General features: G+C 55.3%; 10 non-coding genes across 10 annotated transcripts; all 10 read left to right on the plus strand.

The window, feature by feature from the left end:
• The first annotated feature begins 354 nt into the window (after positions 1-354).
• On the plus strand, positions 355-461 carry LOC138512130 (U6 spliceosomal RNA). The gene has a single exon (XR_011280995.1). It is a non-coding gene; the product is annotated as a U6 spliceosomal RNA (small nuclear RNA).
• A 1,753-nt stretch (positions 462-2,214) lies between these two features.
• LOC138512131 (U6 spliceosomal RNA) lies at positions 2,215-2,321 on the plus strand. The gene has a single exon (XR_011280996.1). It is a non-coding gene; the product is annotated as a U6 spliceosomal RNA (small nuclear RNA).
• Positions 2,322-4,070: 1,749 nt separating this feature from the next.
• LOC138512132 (U6 spliceosomal RNA) lies at positions 4,071-4,177 on the plus strand. Its single transcript, XR_011280997.1, has one exon. It is a non-coding gene; the product is annotated as a U6 spliceosomal RNA (small nuclear RNA).
• Positions 4,178-5,910: 1,733 nt separating this feature from the next.
• LOC138512133 (U6 spliceosomal RNA) lies at positions 5,911-6,017 on the plus strand. Its single transcript, XR_011280998.1, has one exon. It is a non-coding gene; the product is annotated as a U6 spliceosomal RNA (small nuclear RNA).
• Positions 6,018-7,750: 1,733 nt separating this feature from the next.
• On the plus strand, positions 7,751-7,857 carry LOC138512134 (U6 spliceosomal RNA). Its single transcript, XR_011280999.1, has one exon. It is a non-coding gene; the product is annotated as a U6 spliceosomal RNA (small nuclear RNA).
• Positions 7,858-9,612: 1,755 nt separating this feature from the next.
• On the plus strand, positions 9,613-9,719 carry LOC138512135 (U6 spliceosomal RNA). The gene has a single exon (XR_011281000.1). It is a non-coding gene; the product is annotated as a U6 spliceosomal RNA (small nuclear RNA).
• A 1,749-nt stretch (positions 9,720-11,468) lies between these two features.
• On the plus strand, positions 11,469-11,575 carry LOC138512136 (U6 spliceosomal RNA). Its single transcript, XR_011281001.1, has one exon. It is a non-coding gene; the product is annotated as a U6 spliceosomal RNA (small nuclear RNA).
• A 1,743-nt stretch (positions 11,576-13,318) lies between these two features.
• LOC138512137 (U6 spliceosomal RNA) lies at positions 13,319-13,425 on the plus strand. The gene has a single exon (XR_011281002.1). It is a non-coding gene; the product is annotated as a U6 spliceosomal RNA (small nuclear RNA).
• A 1,743-nt stretch (positions 13,426-15,168) lies between these two features.
• LOC138512139 (U6 spliceosomal RNA) lies at positions 15,169-15,275 on the plus strand. Its single transcript, XR_011281003.1, has one exon. It is a non-coding gene; the product is annotated as a U6 spliceosomal RNA (small nuclear RNA).
• Positions 15,276-17,023: 1,748 nt separating this feature from the next.
• On the plus strand, positions 17,024-17,130 carry LOC138512140 (U6 spliceosomal RNA). The gene has a single exon (XR_011281004.1). It is a non-coding gene; the product is annotated as a U6 spliceosomal RNA (small nuclear RNA).
• The last annotated feature ends 1,044 nt before the right edge of the window (positions 17,131-18,174 follow it).

Genomic DNA, 18,174 nt, shown 5'->3' on the forward strand with positions numbered 1-18,174 from the left:
CCCCAAGCAAACCCTCACAGGCCCTCTGGCTTTTCTCTGGCTTGTGGGACTATTGTGATGCGTCCAGGCACACAGCACCCATCACCCAGGCATTATGACGGGAGGTGCCACTTTGCATGCAGCCTGGACCATGATCCTTTCTTCCTGCATTGCAATAGCCAAGCACACGGAACCTTTCCTTTTGGGCCAAACCAGCAGCGAGGAAGCTTGGGTCGTTGGTCTTTGCCTCTTGGTTCCATACCGGCCCCAGAACCAAACAGTTTCTTGCCAAAGTTAGAGCATAACAAGTCAACCTAGGTCAATAGGCAGCCGATGCGCTGGCTTTTATACACTGGCCAGTTCAGCCCCAAGTGTGTGCTCGCTTCGGCAGCACATATACTAAAATTGGAACGATACAGAGAAGATTAGCATGGCCCCTGCGCAAGGATGACACGCAAATTCGTGAAGCGTTCCATATTTTTAGACACGTGCGTGCCAGGAGAGAAATACCTTTTATTGACAGAATAAAAGGGGCCCCGCCCCGCTCCCGTGCTCGTCTTGTGCTTGCTCGCTGCCGCGGAAGCCCTTCCCGTTTCTCTTGATCCTCTCTGTGCTGTGCTGCACCGAGAGCGGCTGCCTTGTCCTCTGCTGGCTGCTCATTTCTATATAGCGCTTTCTATATGATCCGCCTCTAGGGGCTCATGGCAAAGAGCGCACAGCCCCTCAAGCTTCACTGCTTCTAGGCCCTACTCTTCATGAGAGCTGGCTGCCTCTAGGTGTGTGATCTCTTTACCCACTTGTGCATTCTTTGCTCAGTGTCATTCGCCAACTGCTCCTTTAAAGCAAGCGAGGGGTGGCAGGGTCTGAAAGGCAGCAGATAGCACGAGAGAGAGTGTGCGTGCGTGCGTGTGTCTGTGTGTATGCAAATCACCAGTCAGCCAGGGCCTGCTGGGAGCCCATTCCGCCAGGCCCACCGGCTTTTGGACAGCTCCCAGATGGTTGGAGAAGGACCAGGCTGGGTTAGGCCACGAAGCAGAGGCCGAGCCGTTCCCTGGTGCGCTTTCTGGAAATGTCTCCCTCATTTGGAAATGTGCCCCTCAGTTGCTGAGGTCCCGAGAAGGCTCGCCTGCGGCGCTCACAGAGAGGTCTCTCGCCGATCGTGGCCGATCAGGGACGTGAAGGGCTGCCCTGGGACTGTGTCCAACACAAGCCAACCCCCACCCATTGAAGGACAGGACGCACACATGCATAGAAATCATCTGCTGCTTGTTGGGGCCTTCTGGAGGGACCCCTACTGGTGGTGCTTGGAGATGGCGCCTGGTGTTTCCTTGCTGTGCAACCGGGCCCGCCCCACATAAAATCAAAAGTCTATTGCGAGCAGTGAAGGCCAAGGGAATTTAAATGTAATTCAAAGAAACAAAGCACAGAGTTGGGAGCCCAGCCGGATGGCAGTGGAACCCACAACCTTCTGACTCCTAGTCAGGCGCCTTATCCATTGCACCACTGGCCCCCATACCCCTGGTGCCCTCCGTTAGCTCCTAGTGCTGTTCTTCAAGGTGCCTTTCTGAAGCAGGAGCCACTGCAATGCCTGCTGTCCTGATTTTGTAACACACAAGGCTCACGTCCTGGCACAGTTGATAAAAGCAGGCGACAGGCAGCCAATACCTGTTGTAAGAGGCTTCCTGGCCCTACCAAAGGAAAGCAGACCCGGCGGGACTTTGAAGCCACCGTCGCTGAAGCCAGCAGCCAAACGTAAACTTACATCGGTTTGAAAATGCATCTCTGGCTTGAAGGCGGGGGCAGCAGCAATCCGGGGCTCTCGGGGGTCCGCGCACTAGGCCGCTGCCTCACCTTGCCTATCCTGGAATTCAACAGGGCCCCCCCCAAGCAAACCCTCACAGGCCCTCTGGCTTTTCTCTGGCTTGTGGGACTATTGTGATGCGTCCAGGCACACAGCACCCATCACCCAGGCATTATGACGGGAGGTGCCACTTTGCATGCAGCCTGGACCATGATCCTTTCTTCCTGCATTGCAATAGCCAAGCACACGGAACCTTTCCTTTTGGGCCAAACCAGCAGCGAGGAAGCTTGGGTCGTTGGTCTTTGCCTCTTGGTTCCATACCGGCCCCAGAACCAAACAGTTTCTTGCCAAAGTTAGAGCATAACAAGTCAACCTAGGTCAATAGGCAGCCGATGCGCTGGCTTTTATACACTGGCCAGTTCAGCCCCAAGTGTGTGCTCGCTTCGGCAGCACATATACTAAAATTGGAACGATACAGAGAAGATTAGCATGGCCCCTGCGCAAGGATGACACGCAAATTCGTGAAGCGTTCCATATTTTTAGACACGTGCGTGCCAGGAGAGAAATACCTTTTATTGACAGAATAAAAGGGGCCCCGCTCCCGTGCTGGTCTTGTGCTTGCTCGCTGCCGCGGAAGCCCTTCCCGTTTCTCTTGATCCTCTCTGTGCTGTGCTGCACCGAGAGCGGCTGCCTTGTCCTCTGCTGGCTGCTCATTTCTATATAGCGCTTTCTATATGATCCGCCTCTAGGGGCTCATGGCAAAGAGCGCACAGCCCCTCAAGCTTCACTGCTTCTAGGCCCTACTCTTCATGAGAGCTGGCTGCCTCTAGGTGTGTGATCTCTTTACCCACTTGTGCATTCTTTGCTCAGTGTCATTCGCCAACTGCTCCTTTAAAGCAAGCGAGGGGTGGCAGGGTCTGAAAGGCAGCAGATAGCACGAGAGAGAGTGTGCGTGCGTGCGTGTGTCTGTGTGTATGCAAATCACCAGTCAGCCAGGGCCTGCTGGGAGCCCATTCCGCCAGGCCCACCGGCTTTTGGACAGCTCCCAGATGGTTGGAGAAGGACCAGGCTGGGTTAGGCCACGAAGCAGAGGCCGAGCCGTTCCCTGGTGCGCTTTCTGGAAATGTCTCCCTCATTTGGAAATGTGCCCCTCAGTTGCTGAGGTCCCGAGAAGGCTCGCCTGCGGCGCTCACCAGAGAGGTCTCTGGCCGATCGTGGCCGATCAGGGACGTGAAGGGCTGCCCTGGGACTGTGTCCAACACAAGCCAACCCCCACCCATTGAAGGACAGGACGCACACATGCATAGAAATCATCTGCTGCTTGTTGGGGCCTTCTGGAGGGACCCCTACTGGTGGTGCTTCGAGATGGCGCCTGGTGTTTCCTTGCTGTGCAACCGGGCCCGCCCCACATAAAATCAAAAGTCTATTGCGAGCAGTGAAGGCCAAGGGAATTTAAATGTAATTCAAAGAAACAAAGCACAGAGTTGGGAGCCCAGCCGGATGGCAGTGGAACCCACAACCTTCTGACTCCTAGTCAGGCGCCTTATCCATTGCACCACTGGCCCCCATACCCCTGGTGCCCTCCGTTAGCTCCTAGTGCTGTTCTTCAAGGTGCCTTTCTGAAGCAGGAGCCACTGCAATGCCTGCTGTCCTGATTTTGTAACACACAAGGCTCACGTCCTGGCACAGTTGATAAAAGCAGGCGACAGGCAGCCAATACCTGTTGTAAGAGGCTTCCTGGCCCTACCAAAGGAAAGCAGACCCGGCGGGACTTTGAAGCCACCGTCGCTGAAGCCAGCAGCCAAACGTAAACTTACATCGGTTTGAAAATGCATCTCTGGCTTGAAGGCGGGGGCAGCAGCAATCCGGGGCTCTCGGGGGTCCGCGCACTAGGCCGCTGCCTCACCTTGCCTTATCCTGGAACTCAACAGTGCCCCCCCAAGCAAACCCTCACAGGCCCTCTGGCTTTTCTCTGGCTTGTGGGACTATTGTGATGCGTCCAGGCACACAGCACCCATCACCCAGGCATTATGACGGGAGGTGCCACTTTGCATGCAGCCTGGACCATGATCCTTTCTTCCTGCATTGCAATAGCCAAGCACACGGAACCTTTCCTTTTGGGCCAAACCAGCAGCGAGGAAGCTTGGGTCGTTGGTCTTTGCCTCTTGCTTTCATCCCGGCCCCAGAACCAAATAGTTTCTTGCCAAAGTTAGAGCATAACAAGTCAACCTAGGTCAAGAGGCAGCCGATGCGCTGGCTTTTATACACTGGCCAGTTCAGCCCCAAGTGTGTGCTCGCTTCGGCAGCACATATACTAAAATTGGAACGATACAGAGAAGATTAGCATGGCCCCTGCGCAAGGATGACACGCAAATTCGTGAAGCGTTCCATATTTTTAGACACGTGCGTGCCAGGAGAGAAATACCTTTTATTGACAGAATAAAAGGGGCCCCGCTCCCGTGCTGGTCTTGTGCTTGCTCGCTGCCGCGGAAGCCCTTCCCGTTTCTCTTGATCCTCTCTGTGCTGTGCTGCACCGAGAGCGGCTGCCTTGTCCTCTGCTGGCTGCTCATTTCGATATAGCGCTTTCTATATGACCCGCCTCTAGGGGCTCATGGCAAAGAGCGCACAGCCCCTCAAGCTTCACTGCTTCTAGGCCCTACTCTTCATGAGAGCTGGCTGCCTCTAGGTGTGTGATCTCTTTACCCACTTGTGCATTCTTTGCTCAGTGTCATTCGCCAACTGCTCCTTTAAAGCAAGCAGGGGTGGCAGGGTCTGAAAGGCAGCAGATAGCACGAGAGAGAGTGTGCGTGCGTGTGTCTGTGTGTATGCAAATCACCAGTCAGCCAGGGCCTGCTGGGAGCCCATTCCGCTTGGCCCACCGGCTTTTGGACAGCTCCCAGATGGTTGGATAAGGACCAGGCTGGGCTGGGCCACGGAGCAGAGGCCGAGCCGTTCCCTGGTGCGCTTTCTGGAAATGTCTCCCTCATTTGGAAATGTGCCCCTCAGTTGCTGAGGTCCCGAGAAGGCTCACCTGGGGCGCTCATAGAGAGGTCTCTGGCCGATCAGGGACGTGAAGGGCTGCCCTGGGACTGTGTCCAACACAAGCCAACCCCCACCCATTGAAGGACAGGACGCACACATGCATAGAAATCATCTGCTGCTTGTTGGGGCCTTCTGGAGGGACCCCTGCTGGTGGTGCTTCAAGATGGCGCCTGGTGTTTCCTTGCTGTGCAACCGGGCCCGCCCCACATAAAATCAAAAGTCTATTGCGAGCAGTGAAGGCCAAGGGAATTTAAATGTAATTCAAAGAAACAAAGCACAGAGTTGGGAGCCCAGCCGGATGGCAGTGGAACCCACAACCTTCTGACTCCTAGTCAGGCGCCTTAACCATTGCACCACTGGCCCCCATACCCCTGGTGCCCTCCGTTAGCTCCTAGTGCTGTTCTTCAAGGTGCCTTTCTGAAGCAGGAGCCACTGCAATGCCTGCTGTCCTGATTTTGTAACACACAAGGCTCACGTCCTGGCACAGTTGATAAAAGCAGGCGACAGGCAGCCAATACCTGTTGTAAGAGGCTTCCTGGCCCTACCAAAGGAAAGCAGACCCGGCGGGACTTTGAAGCCACCGTCGCTGAAGCCAGCAGCCAAACGTAAACTTACATCGGTTTGAAAATGCATCTCTGGCTTGAAGGCGGGGGCAGCAGCAATCCGGGGCTCTCGGGGGTCCGCGCACTAGGCCGCTGCCTCACCTTGCCTATCCTGGAATTCAACAGGGCCCCCCCCAAGCAAACCCTCACAGGCCCTCTGGCTTTTCTCTGGCTTGTGGGACTATTGTGATGCGTCCAGGCACACAGCACCCATCACCCAGGCATTATGACGGGAGGTGCCACTTTGCATGCAGCCTGGACCATGATCCTTTCTTCCTGCATTGCAATAGCCAAGCACACGGAACCTTTCCTTTTGGGCCAAACCAGCAGCGAGGAAGCTTGGGTCGTTGGTCTTTGCCTCTTGGTTCCATACCGGCCCCAGAACCAAACAGTTTCTTGCCAAAGTTAGAGCATAACAAGTCAACCTAGGTCAATAGGCAGCCGATGCGCTGGCTTTTATACACTGGCCAGTTCAGCCCCAAGTGTGTGCTCGCTTCGGCAGCACATATACTAAAATTGGAACGATACAGAGAAGATTAGCATGGCCCCTGCGCAAGGATGACACGCAAATTCGTGAAGCGTTCCATATTTTTAGACACGTGCGTGCCAGGAGAGAAATACCTTTTATTGACAGAATAAAAGGGGCCCCGCTCCCGTGCTGGTCTTGTGCTTGCTCGCTGCCGCGGAAGCCCTTCCCGTTTCTCTTGATCCTCTCTGTGCTGTGCTGCACCGAGAGCGGCTGCCTTGTCCTCTGCTGGCTGCTCATTTCTATATAGCGCTTTCTATATGATCCGCCTCTAGGGGCTCATGGCAAAGAGCGCACAGCCCCTCAAGCTTCACTGCTTCTAGGCCCTACTCTTCATGAGAGCTGGCTGCCTCTAGGTGTGTGATCTCTTTACCCACTTGTGCATTCTTTGCTCAGTGTCATTCGCCAACTGCTCCTTTAAAGCAAGCAGGGGTGGCAGGGTCTGAAAGGCAGCAGATAGCACGAGAGAGAGTGTGCGTGCGTGTGTCTGTGTGTATGCAAATCACCAGTCAGCCAGGGCCTGCTGGGAGCCCATTCCGCCAGGCCCACCGGCTTTTGGACAGCTCCCAGATGGTTGGAGAAGGACCAGGCTGGGTTGGGCCACGGAGCAGAGGCCGAGCCGTTCCCTGGTGCGCTTTCTGGAAATGTCTCCCTCATTTGGAAATGTGCCCCTCAGTTGCTGAGGTCCCGAGAAGGCTCGCCTGCGGCGCTCACAGAGAGGTCTCTGGCCGATCAGGGACGTGAAGGGCTGCCCTGGGACTGTGTCCAACACAAGCCAACCCCCACCCATTGAAGGACAGGACGCACACATGCATAGAAATCATCTGCTGCTTGTTGGGGCCTTCTGGAGGGACCCCTACTGGTGGTGCTTCGAGATGGCGCCTGGTGTTTCCTTGCTGTGCAACCGGGCCCGCCCCACATAAAATCAAAAGTCTATTGCGAGCAGTGAAGGCCAAGGGAATTTAAATGTAATTCAAAGAAACAAAGCACAGAGTTGGGAGCCCAGCCGGATGGCAGTGGAACCCACAACCTTCTGACTCCTAGTCAGGCGCCTTATCCATTGCACCACTGGCCCCCATACCCCTGGTGCCCTCCGTTAGCTCCTAGTGCTGTTCTTCAAGGTGCCTTTCTGAAGCAGGAGCCACTGCAATGCCTGCTGTCCTGATTTTGTAACACACAAGGCTCACGTCCTGGCACAGTTGATAAAAGCAGGCGACAGGCAGCCAATACCTGTTGTAAGAGGCTTCCTGGCCCTACCAAAGGAAAGCAGACCCGGCGGGACTTTGAAGCCACCGTCGCTGAAGCAAGCAGCCAAACGTAAACTTACATCGGTTTGAAAATGCATCTCTGGCTTGAAGGCGGGGGCAGCAGCAATCCGGGGCTCTCGGGGGTCCGCGCACTAGGCCGCTGCCTCACCCTGCCTATCCTGGAATTCAACAGGGCCCCCCCCAAGCAAACACTCACAGGCCCTCTGGCTTTTCTCTGGCTTGTGGGACTATTGTGATGCGTCCAGGCACACAGCACCCATCACCCAGGCATTATGACGGGAGGTGCCACTTTGCATGCAGCCTGGACCATGATCCTTTCTTCCTGCATTGCAATAGCCAAGCACACGGAACCTTTCCTTTTGGGCCAAACCAGCAGCGAGGAAGCTTGGGTCGTTGGTCTTTGCCTCTTGGTTCCATACCGGCCCCAGAACCAAACAGTTTCTTGCCAAAGTTAGAGCATAACAAGTCAACCTAGGTCAATAGGCAGCCGATGCGCTGGCTTTTATACACTGGCCAGTTCAGCCCCAAGTGTGTGCTCGCTTCGGCAGCACATATACTAAAATTGGAACGATACAGAGAAGATTAGCATGGCCCCTGCGCAAGGATGACACGCAAATTCGTGAAGCGTTCCATATTTTTAGACACGTGCGTGCCAGGAGAGAAATACCTTTTATTGACAGAATAAAAGGGGCCCCGCTCCCGTGCTGGTCTTGTGCTTGCTCGCTGCCGCGGAAGCCCTTCCCGTTTCTCTTGATCCTCTCTGTGCTGTGCTGCACCGAGAGCGGCTGCCTTGTCCTCTGCTGGCTGCTCATTTCTATATAGCGCTTTCTATATGATCCGCCTCTAGGGGCTCATGGCAAAGAGCGCACAGCCCCTCAAGCTTCACTGCTTCTAGGCCCTACTCTTCATGAGAGCTGGCTGCCTCTAGGTGTGTGATCTCTTTACCCACTTGTGCATTCTTTGCTCAGTGTCATTCGCCAACTGCTCCTTTAAAGCAAGCGAGGGGTGGCAGGGTCTGAAAGGCAGCAGATAGCACGAGAGAGAGTGTGCGTGCGTGCGTGTGTCTGTGTGTATGCAAATCACCAGTCAGCCAGGGCCTGCTGGGAGCCCATTCCGCCAGGCCCACCGGCTTTTGGACAGCTCCCAGATGGTTGGAGAAGGACCAGGCTGGGTTAGGCCACGAAGCAGAGGCTGAGCCGTTCCCTGGTGCGCTTTCTGGAAATGTCTCCCTCATTTGGAAATGTGCCCCTCAGTTGCTGAGGTCCCGAGAAGGCTCGCCTGCGGCGCTCACAGAGAGGTCTCTGGCCGATCGTGGCCGATCAGGGACGTGAAGGGCTGCCCTGGGACTGTGTCCAACACAAGCCAACCCCCACCCATTGAAGGACAGGACGCACACATGCATAGAAATCATCTGCTGCTTGTTAGGGCCTTCTGGAGGGACCCCTACTGGTGGTGCTTCGAGATGGCGCCTGGTGTTTCCTTGCTGTGCAACCGGGCCCGCCCCACATAAAATCAAAAGTCTATTGCGAGCAGTGAAGGCCAAGGGAATTTAAATGTAATTCAAAGAAACAAAGCACAGAGTTGGGAGCCCAGCCGGATGGCAGAGGAACCCACAACCTTCTGACTCCTAGTCAGGCGCCTTATCCATTGCACCACTGGCCCCCATACCCCTGGTGCCCTCCGTTAGCTCCTAGTGCTGTTCTTCAAGGTGCCTTTCTGAAGCAGGAGCCACTGCAATGCCTGCTGTCCTGATTTTGTAACACACAAGGCTCACGTCCTGGCACAGTTGATAAAAGCAGGCGACAGGCAGCCAATACCTGTTGTAAGAGGCTTCCTGGCCCTACCAAAGGAAAGCAGACCCGGCGGGACTTTGAAGCCACCGTCGCTGAAGCCAGCAGCCAAACGTAAACTTACATCGGTTTGAAAATGCATCTCTGGCTTGAAGGCGGGGGCAGCAGCAATCCGGGGCTCTCGGGGGTCCGCGCACTAGGCCGCTGCCTCACCTTGCCTATCCTGGAATTCAACAGAGCCCCCCCCAAGCAAACCCTCACAGGCCCTCTGGCTTTTCTCTGGCTTGTGGGACTATTGTGATGCGTCCAGGCACACAGCACCCATCACCCATCACCCAGGCATTATGACGGGAGGTGCCACTTTGCATGCAGCCTGGACCATGATCCTTTCTTCCTGCATTGCAATAGCCAAGCACACGGAACCTTTCCTTTTGGGCCAAACCAGCAGCGAGGAAGCTTGGGTCGTTGGTCTTTGCCTCTTGGTTCCATACCGGCCCCAGAACCAAACAGTTTCTTGCCAAAGTTAGAGCATAACAAGTCAACCTAGGTCAATAGGCAGCCGATGCGCTGGCTTTTATACACTGGCCAGTTCAGCCCCAAGTGTGTGCTCGCTTCGGCAGCACATATACTAAAATTGGAACGATACAGAGAAGATTAGCATGGCCCCTGCGCAAGGATGACACGCAAATTCGTGAAGCGTTCCATATTTTTAGACACGTGCGTGCCAGGAGAGAAATACCTTTTATTGACAGAATAAAAGGGGCCCCGCTCCCGTGCTCGTCTTGTGCTTGCTCGCTGCCGCGGAAGCCCTTCCCGTTTCTCTTGATCCTCTCTGTGCTGTGCTGCACCGAGAGCGGCTGCCTTGTCCTCTGCTGGCTGCTCATTTCTATATAGCGCTTTCTATATGACCCGCCTCTAGGGGCTCATGGCAAAGAGCGCACAGCCCCTCAAGCTTCACTGCTTCTAGGCCCTACTCTTCATGAGAGCTGGCTGCCTCTAGGTGTGTGATCTCTTTACCCACTTGTGCATTCTTTGCTCAGTGTCATTCGCCAACTGCTCCTTTAAAGCAAGCGAGGGGTGGCAGGGTCTGAAAGGCAGCAGATAGCACGAGAGAGAGTGTGCGTGCGTGCGTGTGTCTGTGTGTATGCAAATCACCAGTCAGCCAGGGCCTGCTGGGAGCCCATTCCGCCAGGCCCACCGGCTTTTGGACAGCTCCCAGATGGTTGGAGAAGGACCAGGCTGGGTTAGGCCACGAAGCAGAAGCCGAGCCGTTCCCTGGTGCGCTTTCTGGAAATGTCTCCCTCATTTGGAAATGTGCCCCTCAGTTGCTGAGGTCCCGAGAAGGCTCGCCTGCGGCGCTCACCAGAGAGGTCTCTGGCCGATCGTGGCCGATCAGGGACGTGAAGGGCTGCCCTGGGACTGTGTCCAACACAAGCCAACCCCCACCCATTGAAGGACAGGACGCACACATGCATAGAAATCATCTGCTGCTTGTTGGGGCCTTCTGGAGGGACCCCTACTGGTGGTGCTTCGAGATGGCGCCTGGTGTTTCCTTGCTGTGCAACCGGGCCCGCCCCACATAAAATCAAAAGTCTATTGCGAGCAGAGAAGGCCAAGGGAATTTAAATGTAATTCAAAGAAACAAAGCACAGAGTTGGGAGCCCAGCCGGATGGCAGAGGAACCCACAACCTTCTGACTCCTAGTCAGGCGCCTTATCCATTGCACCACTGGCCCCCATACCCCTGGTGCCCTCCGTTAGCTCCTAGTGCTGTTCTTCAAGGTGCCTTTCTGAAGCAGGAGCCACTGCAATGCCTGCTGTCCTGATTTTGTAACACACAAGGCTCACGTCCTGGCACAGTTGATAAAAGCAGGCGACAGGCAGCCAATACCTGTTGTAAGAGGCTTCCTGGCCCTACCAAAGGAAAGCAGACCCGGCGGGACTTTGAAGCCACCGTCGCTGAAGCCAGCAGCCAAACGTAAACTTACATCGGTTTGAAAATGCATCTCTTGCTTGAAGGCGGGGGCAGCAGCAATCCGGGGCTCTCGGGGGTCCGCGCACTAGGCCGCTGCCTCACCTTGCCTATCCTGGAATTCAACAGGGCCCCCCCCAAGCAAACCCTCACAGGCCCTCTGGCTTTTCTCTGGCTTGTGGGACTATTGTGATGCGTCCAGGCACACAGCACCCATCACCCAGGCATTATGACGGGAGGTGCCACTTTGCATGCAGCCTGGACCATGATCCTTTCTTCCTGCATTGCAATAGCCAAGCACACGGAACCTTTCCTTTTGGGCCAAACCAGCAGCGAGGAAGCTTGGGTCGTTGGTCTTTGCCTCTTGGTTCCATACCGGCCCCAGAACCAAACAGTTTCTTGCCAAAGTTAGAGCATAACAAGTCAACCTAGGTCAATAGGCAGCCGATGCGCTGGCTTTTATACACTGGCCAGTTCAGCCCCAAGTGTGTGCTCGCTTCGGCAGCACATATACTAAAATTGGAACGATACAGAGAAGATTAGCATGGCCCCTGCGCAAGGATGACACGCAAATTCGTGAAGCGTTCCATATTTTTAGACACGTGCGTGCCAGGAGAGAAATACCTTTTATTGACAGAATAAAAGGGGCCCCGCTCCCGTGCTGGTCTTGTGCTTGCTCGCTGCCGCGGAAGCCCTTCCCGTTTCTCTTGATCCTCTCTGTGCTGCACCAAGAGCGGCTGCCTTGTCCTCTGCTGGCTGCTCATTTCTATATAGCGCTTTCTATATGATCCGCCTCTAGGGGCTCATGGCAAAGAGCGCACAGCCCCTCAAGCTTCACTGCTTCTAGGCCCTACTCTTCATGAGAGCTGGCTGCCTCTAGGTGTGTGATCTCTTTACCCACTTGTGCATTCTTTGCTCAGTGTCATTCGCCAACTGCTCCTTTAAAGCAAGCGAGGGGTGGCAGGGTCTGAAAGGCAGCAGATAGCACGAGAGAGAGTGTGCGTGCGTGCGTGTGTCTGTGTGTATGCAAATCACCAGTCAGCCAGGGCCTGCTGGGAGCCCATTCCGCCAGGCCCACCGGCTTTTGGACAGCTCCCAGATGGTTGGAGAAGGACCAGGCTGGGTTAGGCCACGAAGCAGAGGCTGAGCCGTTCCCTGGTGCGCTTTCTGGAAATGTCTCCCTCATTTGGAAATGTGCCCCTCAGTTGCTGAGGTCCCGAGAAGGCTCGCCTGCGGCGCTCACAGAGAGGTCTCTGGCCGATCGTGGCCGATCAGGGACGTGAAGGGCTGCCCTGGGACTGTGTCCAACACAAGCCAACCCCCACCCATTGAAGGACAGGACGCACACATGCATAGAAATCATCTGCTGCTTGTTGGGGCCTTGTGGAGGGACCCCTACTGGTGGTGCTTCGAGATGGCGCCTGGTGTTTCCTTGCTGTGCAACCGGGCCCGCCCCACATAAAATCAAAAGTCTATTGCGAGCAGTGAAGGCCAAGGGAATTTAAATGTAATTCAAAGAAACAAAGCACAGAGTTGGGAGCCCAGCCGGATGGCAGTGGAACCCACAACCTTCTGACTCCTAGTCAGGCGCCTTATCCATTGCACCACTGGCCCCCATACCCCTGGTGCCCTCCGTTAGCTCCTAGTGCTGTTCTTCAAGGTGCCTTTCTGAAGCAGGAGCCACTGCAATGCCTGCTGTCCTGATTTTGTAACACACAAGGCTCACGTCCTGGCACAGTTGATAAAAGCAGGCGACAGGCAGCCAATACCTGTTGTAAGAGGCTTCCTGGCCCTACCAAAGGAAAGCAGACCCGGCGGGACTTTGAAGCCACCGTCGCTGAAGCAAGCAGCCAAACGTAAACTTACATCGGTTTGAAAATGCATCTCTGGCTTGAAGGCGGGGGCAGCAGCAATCCGGGGCTCTCGGGGGTCCGCGCACTAGGCCGCTGCCTCACCCTGCCTATCCTGGAATTCAACAGGGCCCCCCCCAAGCAAACACTCACAGGCCCTCTGGCTTTTCTCTGGCTTGTGGGACTATTGTGATGCGTCCAGGCACACAGCACCCATCACCCAGGCATTATGACGGGAGGTGCCACTTTGCATGCAGCCTGGACCATGATCCTTTCTTCCTGCATTGCAATAGCCAAGCACACGGAACCTTTCCTTTTGGGCCAAACCAGCAGCGAGGAAGCTTGGGTCGTTGGTCTTTGCCTCTTGGTTCCATACCGGCCCCAGAACCAAACAGTTTCTTGCCAAAGTTAGAGCATAACAAGTCAACCTAGGTCAATAGGCAGCCGATGCGCTGGCTTTTATACACTGGCCAGTTCAGCCCCAAGTGTGTGCTCGCTTCGGCAGCACATATACTAAAATTGGAACGATACAGAGAAGATTAGCATGGCCCCTGCGCAAGGATGACACGCAAATTCGTGAAGCGTTCCATATTTTTAGACACGTGCGTGCCAGGAGAGAAATACCTTTTATTGACAGAATAAAAGGGGCCCCGCTCCCGTGCTGGTCTTGTGCTTGCTCGCTGCCGCGGAAGCCCTTCCCGTTTCTCTTGATCCTCTCTGTGCTGCACCAAGAGCGGCTGCCTTGTCCTCTGCTGGCTGCTCATTTCTATATAGCGCTTTCTATATGATCCGCCTCTAGGGGCTCATGGCAAAGAGCGCACAGCCCCTCAAGCTTCACTGCTTCTAGGCCCTACTCTTCATGAGAGCTGGCTGCCTCTAGGTGTGTGATCTCTTTACCCACTTGTGCATTCTTTGCTCAGTGTCATTCGCCAACTGCTCCTTTAAAGCAAGCGAGGGGTGGCAGGGTCTGAAAGGCAGCAGATAGCACGAGAGAGAGTGTGCGTGCGTGCGTGTGTCTGTGTGTATGCAAATCACCAGTCAGCCAGGGCCTGCTGGGAGCCCATTCCGCCAGGCCCACCGGCTTTTGGACAGCTCCCAGATGGTTGGAGAAGGACCAGGCTGGGTTAGGCCACGAAGCAGAGGCTGAGCCGTTCCCTGGTGCGCTTTCTGGAAATGTCTCCCTCATTTGGAAATGTGCCCCTCAGTTGCTGAGGTCCCGAGAAGGCTCGCCTGCGGCGCTCACAGAGAGGTCTCTGGCCGATCGTGGCCGATCAGGGACGTGAAGGGCTGCCCTGGGACTGTGTCCAACACAAGCCAACCCCCACCCATTGAAGGACAGGACGCACACATGCATAGAAATCATCTGCTGCTTGTTGGGGCCTTCTGGAGGGACCCCTACTGGTGGTGCTTCGAGATGGCGCCTGGTGTTTCCTTGCTGTGCAACCGGGCCCGCCCCACATAAAATCAAAAGTCTATTGCGAGCAGTGAAGGCCAAGGGAATTTAAATGTAATTCAAAGAAACAAAGCACAGAGTTGGGAGCCCAGCCGGATGGCAGTGGAACCCACAACCTTCTGACTCCTAGTCAGGCGCCTTATCCATTGCACCACTGGCCCCCATACCCCTGGTGCCCTCCGTTAGCTCCTAGTGCTGTTCTTCAAGGTGCCTTTCTGAAGCAGGAGCCACTGCAATGCCTGCTGTCCTGATTTTGTAACACACAAGGCTCACGTCCTGGCACAGTTGATAAAAGCAGGCGACAGGCAGCCAATACCTGTTGTAAGAGGCTTCCTGGCCCTACCAAAGGAAAGCAGACCCGGCGGGACTTTGAAGCCACCGTCGCTGAAGCAAGCAGCCAAACGTAAACTTACATCGGTTTGAAAATGCATCTCTGGCTTGAAGGCGGGGGCAGCAGCAATCCGGGGCTCTCGGGGGTCCGCGCACTAGGCCGCTGCCTCACCCTGCCTATCCTGGAATTCAACAGGGCCCCCCCCAAGCAAACACTCACAGGCCCTCTGGCTTTTCTCTGGCTTGTGGGACTATTGTGATGCGTCCAGGCACACAGCACCCATCACCCAGGCATTATGACGGGAGGTGCCACTTTGCATGCAGCCTGGACCATGATCCTTTCTTCCTGCATTGCAATAGCCAAGCACACGGAACCTTTCCTTTTGGGCCAAACCAGCAGCGAGGAAGCTTGGGTCGTTGGTCTTTGCCTCTTGGTTCCATACCGGCCCCAGAACCAAACAGTTTCTTGCCAAAGTTAGAGCATAACAAGTCAACCTAGGTCAATAGGCAGCCGATGCGCTGGCTTTTATACACTGGCCAGTTCAGCCCCAAGTGTGTGCTCGCTTCGGCAGCACATATACTAAAATTGGAACGATACAGAGAAGATTAGCATGGCCCCTGCGCAAGGATGACACGCAAATTCGTGAAGCGTTCCATATTTTTAGACACGTGCGTGCCAGGAGAGAAATACCTTTTATTGACAGAATAAAAGGGGCCCCGCTCCCGTGCTGGTCTTGTGCTTGCTCGCTGCCGCGGAAGCCCTTCCCGTTTCTCTTGATCCTCTCTGTGCTGTGCTGCACCGAGAGCGGCTGCCTTGTCCTCTGCTGGCTGCTCATTTCTATATAGCGCTTTCTATATGATCCGCCTCTAGGGGCTCATGGCAAAGAGCGCACAGCCCCTCAAGCTTCACTGCTTCTAGGCCCTACTCTTCATGAGAGCTGGCTGCCTCTAGGTGTGTGATCTCTTTACCCACTTGTGCATTCTTTGCTCAGTGTCATTCGCCAACTGCTCCTTTAAAGCAAGCGAGGGGTGGCAGGGTCTGAAAGGCAGCAGATAGCACGAGAGAGAGTGTGCGTGCGTGCGTGTGTCTGTGTGTATGCAAATCACCAGTCAGCCAGGGCCTGCTGGGAGCCCATTCCGCCAGGCCCACCGGCTTTTGGACAGCTCCCAGATGGTTGGAGAAGGACCAGGCTGGGTTAGGCCACGAAGCAGAGGCTGAGCCGTTCCCTGGTGCGCTTTCTGGAAATGTCTCCCTCATTTGGAAATGTGCCCCTCAGTTGCTGAGGTCCCGAGAAGGCTCGCCTGCGGCGCTCACAGAGAGGTCTCTGGCCGATCGTGGCCGATCAGGGACGTGAAGGGCTGCCCTGGGACTGTGTCCAACACAAGCCAACCCCCACCCATTGAAGGACAGGACGCACACATGCATAGAAATCATCTGCTGCTTGTTAGGGCCTTCTGGAGGGACCCCTACTGGTGGTGCTTCGAGATGGCGCCTGGTGTTTCCTTGCTGTGCAACCGGGCCCGCCCCACATAAAATCAAAAGTCTATTGCGAGCAGTGAAGGCCAAGGGAATTTAAATGTAATTCAAAGAAACAAAGCACAGAGTTGGGAGCCCAGCCGGATGGCAGTGGAACCCACAACCTTCTGACTCCTAGTCAGGCGCCTTATCCATTGCACCACTGGCCCCCATACCCCTGGTGCCCTCCGTTAGCTCCTAGTGCTGTTCTTCAAGGTGCCTTTCTGAAGCAGGAGCCACTGCAATGCCTGCTGTCCTGATTTTGTAACACACAAGGCTCACGTCCTGGCACAGTTGATAAAAGCAGGCGACAGGCAGCCAATACCTGTTGTAAGAGGCTTCCTGGCCCTACCAAAGGAAAGCAGACCCGGCGGGACTTTGAAGCCACCGTCGCTGAAGCCAGCAGCCAAACGTAAACTTACATCGGTTTGAAAATGCATCTCTGGCTTGAAGGCGGGGGCAGCAGCAATCCGGGGCTCTCGGGGGTCCGCGCACTAGGCCGCTGCCTCACCTTGCCTATCCTGGAATTCAACAGGGCCCCCCCCAAGCAAACCCTCACAGGCCCTCTGGCTTTTCTCTGGCTTGTGGGACTATTGTGATGCGTCCAGGCACACAGCACCCATCACCCAGGCATTATGACGGGAGGTGCCACTTTGCATGCAGCCTGGACCATGATCCTTTCTTCCTGCATTGCAATAGCCAAGCACACGGAACCTTTCCTTTTGGGCCAAACCAGCAGCGAGGAAGCTTGGGTCGTTGGTCTTTGCCTCTTGGTTCCATACCGGCCCCAGAACCAAACAGTTTCTTGCCAAAGTTAGAGCATAACAAGTCAACCTAGGTCAATAGGCAGCCGATGCGCTGGCTTTTATACACTGGCCAGTTCAGCCCCAAGTGTGTGCTCGCTTCGGCAGCACATATACTAAAATTGGAACGATACAGAGAAGATTAGCATGGCCCCTGCGCAAGGATGACACGCAAATTCGTGAAGCGTTCCATATTTTTAGACACGTGCGTGCCAGGAGAGAAATACCTTTTATTGACAGAATAAAAGGGGCCCCGCTCCCGTGCTCGTCTTGTGCTTGCTCGCTGCCGCGGAAGCCCTTCCCGTTTCTCTTGATCCTCTCTGTGCTGTGCTGCACCGAGAGCGGCTGCCTTGTCCTCTGCTGGCTGCTCATTTCTATATAGCGCTTTCTATATGATCCGCCTCTAGGGGCTCATGGCAAAGAGCGCACAGCCCCTCAAGCTTCACTGCTTCTAGGCCCTACTCTTCATGAGAGCTGGCTGCCTCTAGGTGTGTGATCTCTTTACCCACTTGTGCATTCTTTGCTCAGTGTCATTCGCCAACTGCTCCTTTAAAGCAAGCGAGGGGTGGCAGGGTCTGAAAGGCAGCAGATAGCACGAGAGAGAGTGTGCGTGCGTGCGTGTGTCTGTGTGTATGCAAATCACCAGTCAGCCAGGGCCTGCTGGGAGCCCATTCCGCCAGGCCCACCGGCTTTTGGACAGCTCCCAGATGGTTGGAGAAGGACCAGGCTGGGTTAGGCCACGAAGCAGAGGCTGAGCCGTTCCCTGGTGCGCTTTCTGGAAATGTCTCCCTCATTTGGAAATGTGCCCCTCAGTTGCTGAGGTCCCGAGAAGGCTCGCCTGCGGCGCTCACCAGAGAGGTCTCTGGCCGATCGTGGCCGATCAGGGACGTGAAGGGCTGCCCTGGGACTGTGTCCAACACAAGCCAACCCCCACCCATTGAAGGACAGGACGCACACATGCATAGAAATCATCTGCTGCTTGTTGGGGCCTTCTGGAGGGACCCCTACTGGTGGTGCTTCGAGATGGCGCCTGGTGTTTCCTTGCTGTGCAACCGGGCCCGCCCCACATAAAATCAAAAGTCTATTGCGAGCAGTGAAGGCCAAGGGAATTTAAATGTAATTCAAAGAAACAAAGCACAGAGTTGGGAGCCCAGCCGGATGGCAGTGGAACCCACAACCTTCTGACTCCTAGTCAGGCGCCTTATCCATTGCACCACTGGCCCCCATACCCCTGGTGCCCTCC

This window comes from Ambystoma mexicanum, chromosome 6p (genome assembly GCF_040938575.1).
Source record: "Ambystoma mexicanum isolate Mex_15411 chromosome 6p, UKY_AmexF1_1, whole genome shotgun sequence".
NCBI classification, from domain to species: domain Eukaryota; kingdom Metazoa; phylum Chordata; class Amphibia; order Caudata; family Ambystomatidae; genus Ambystoma; species Ambystoma mexicanum.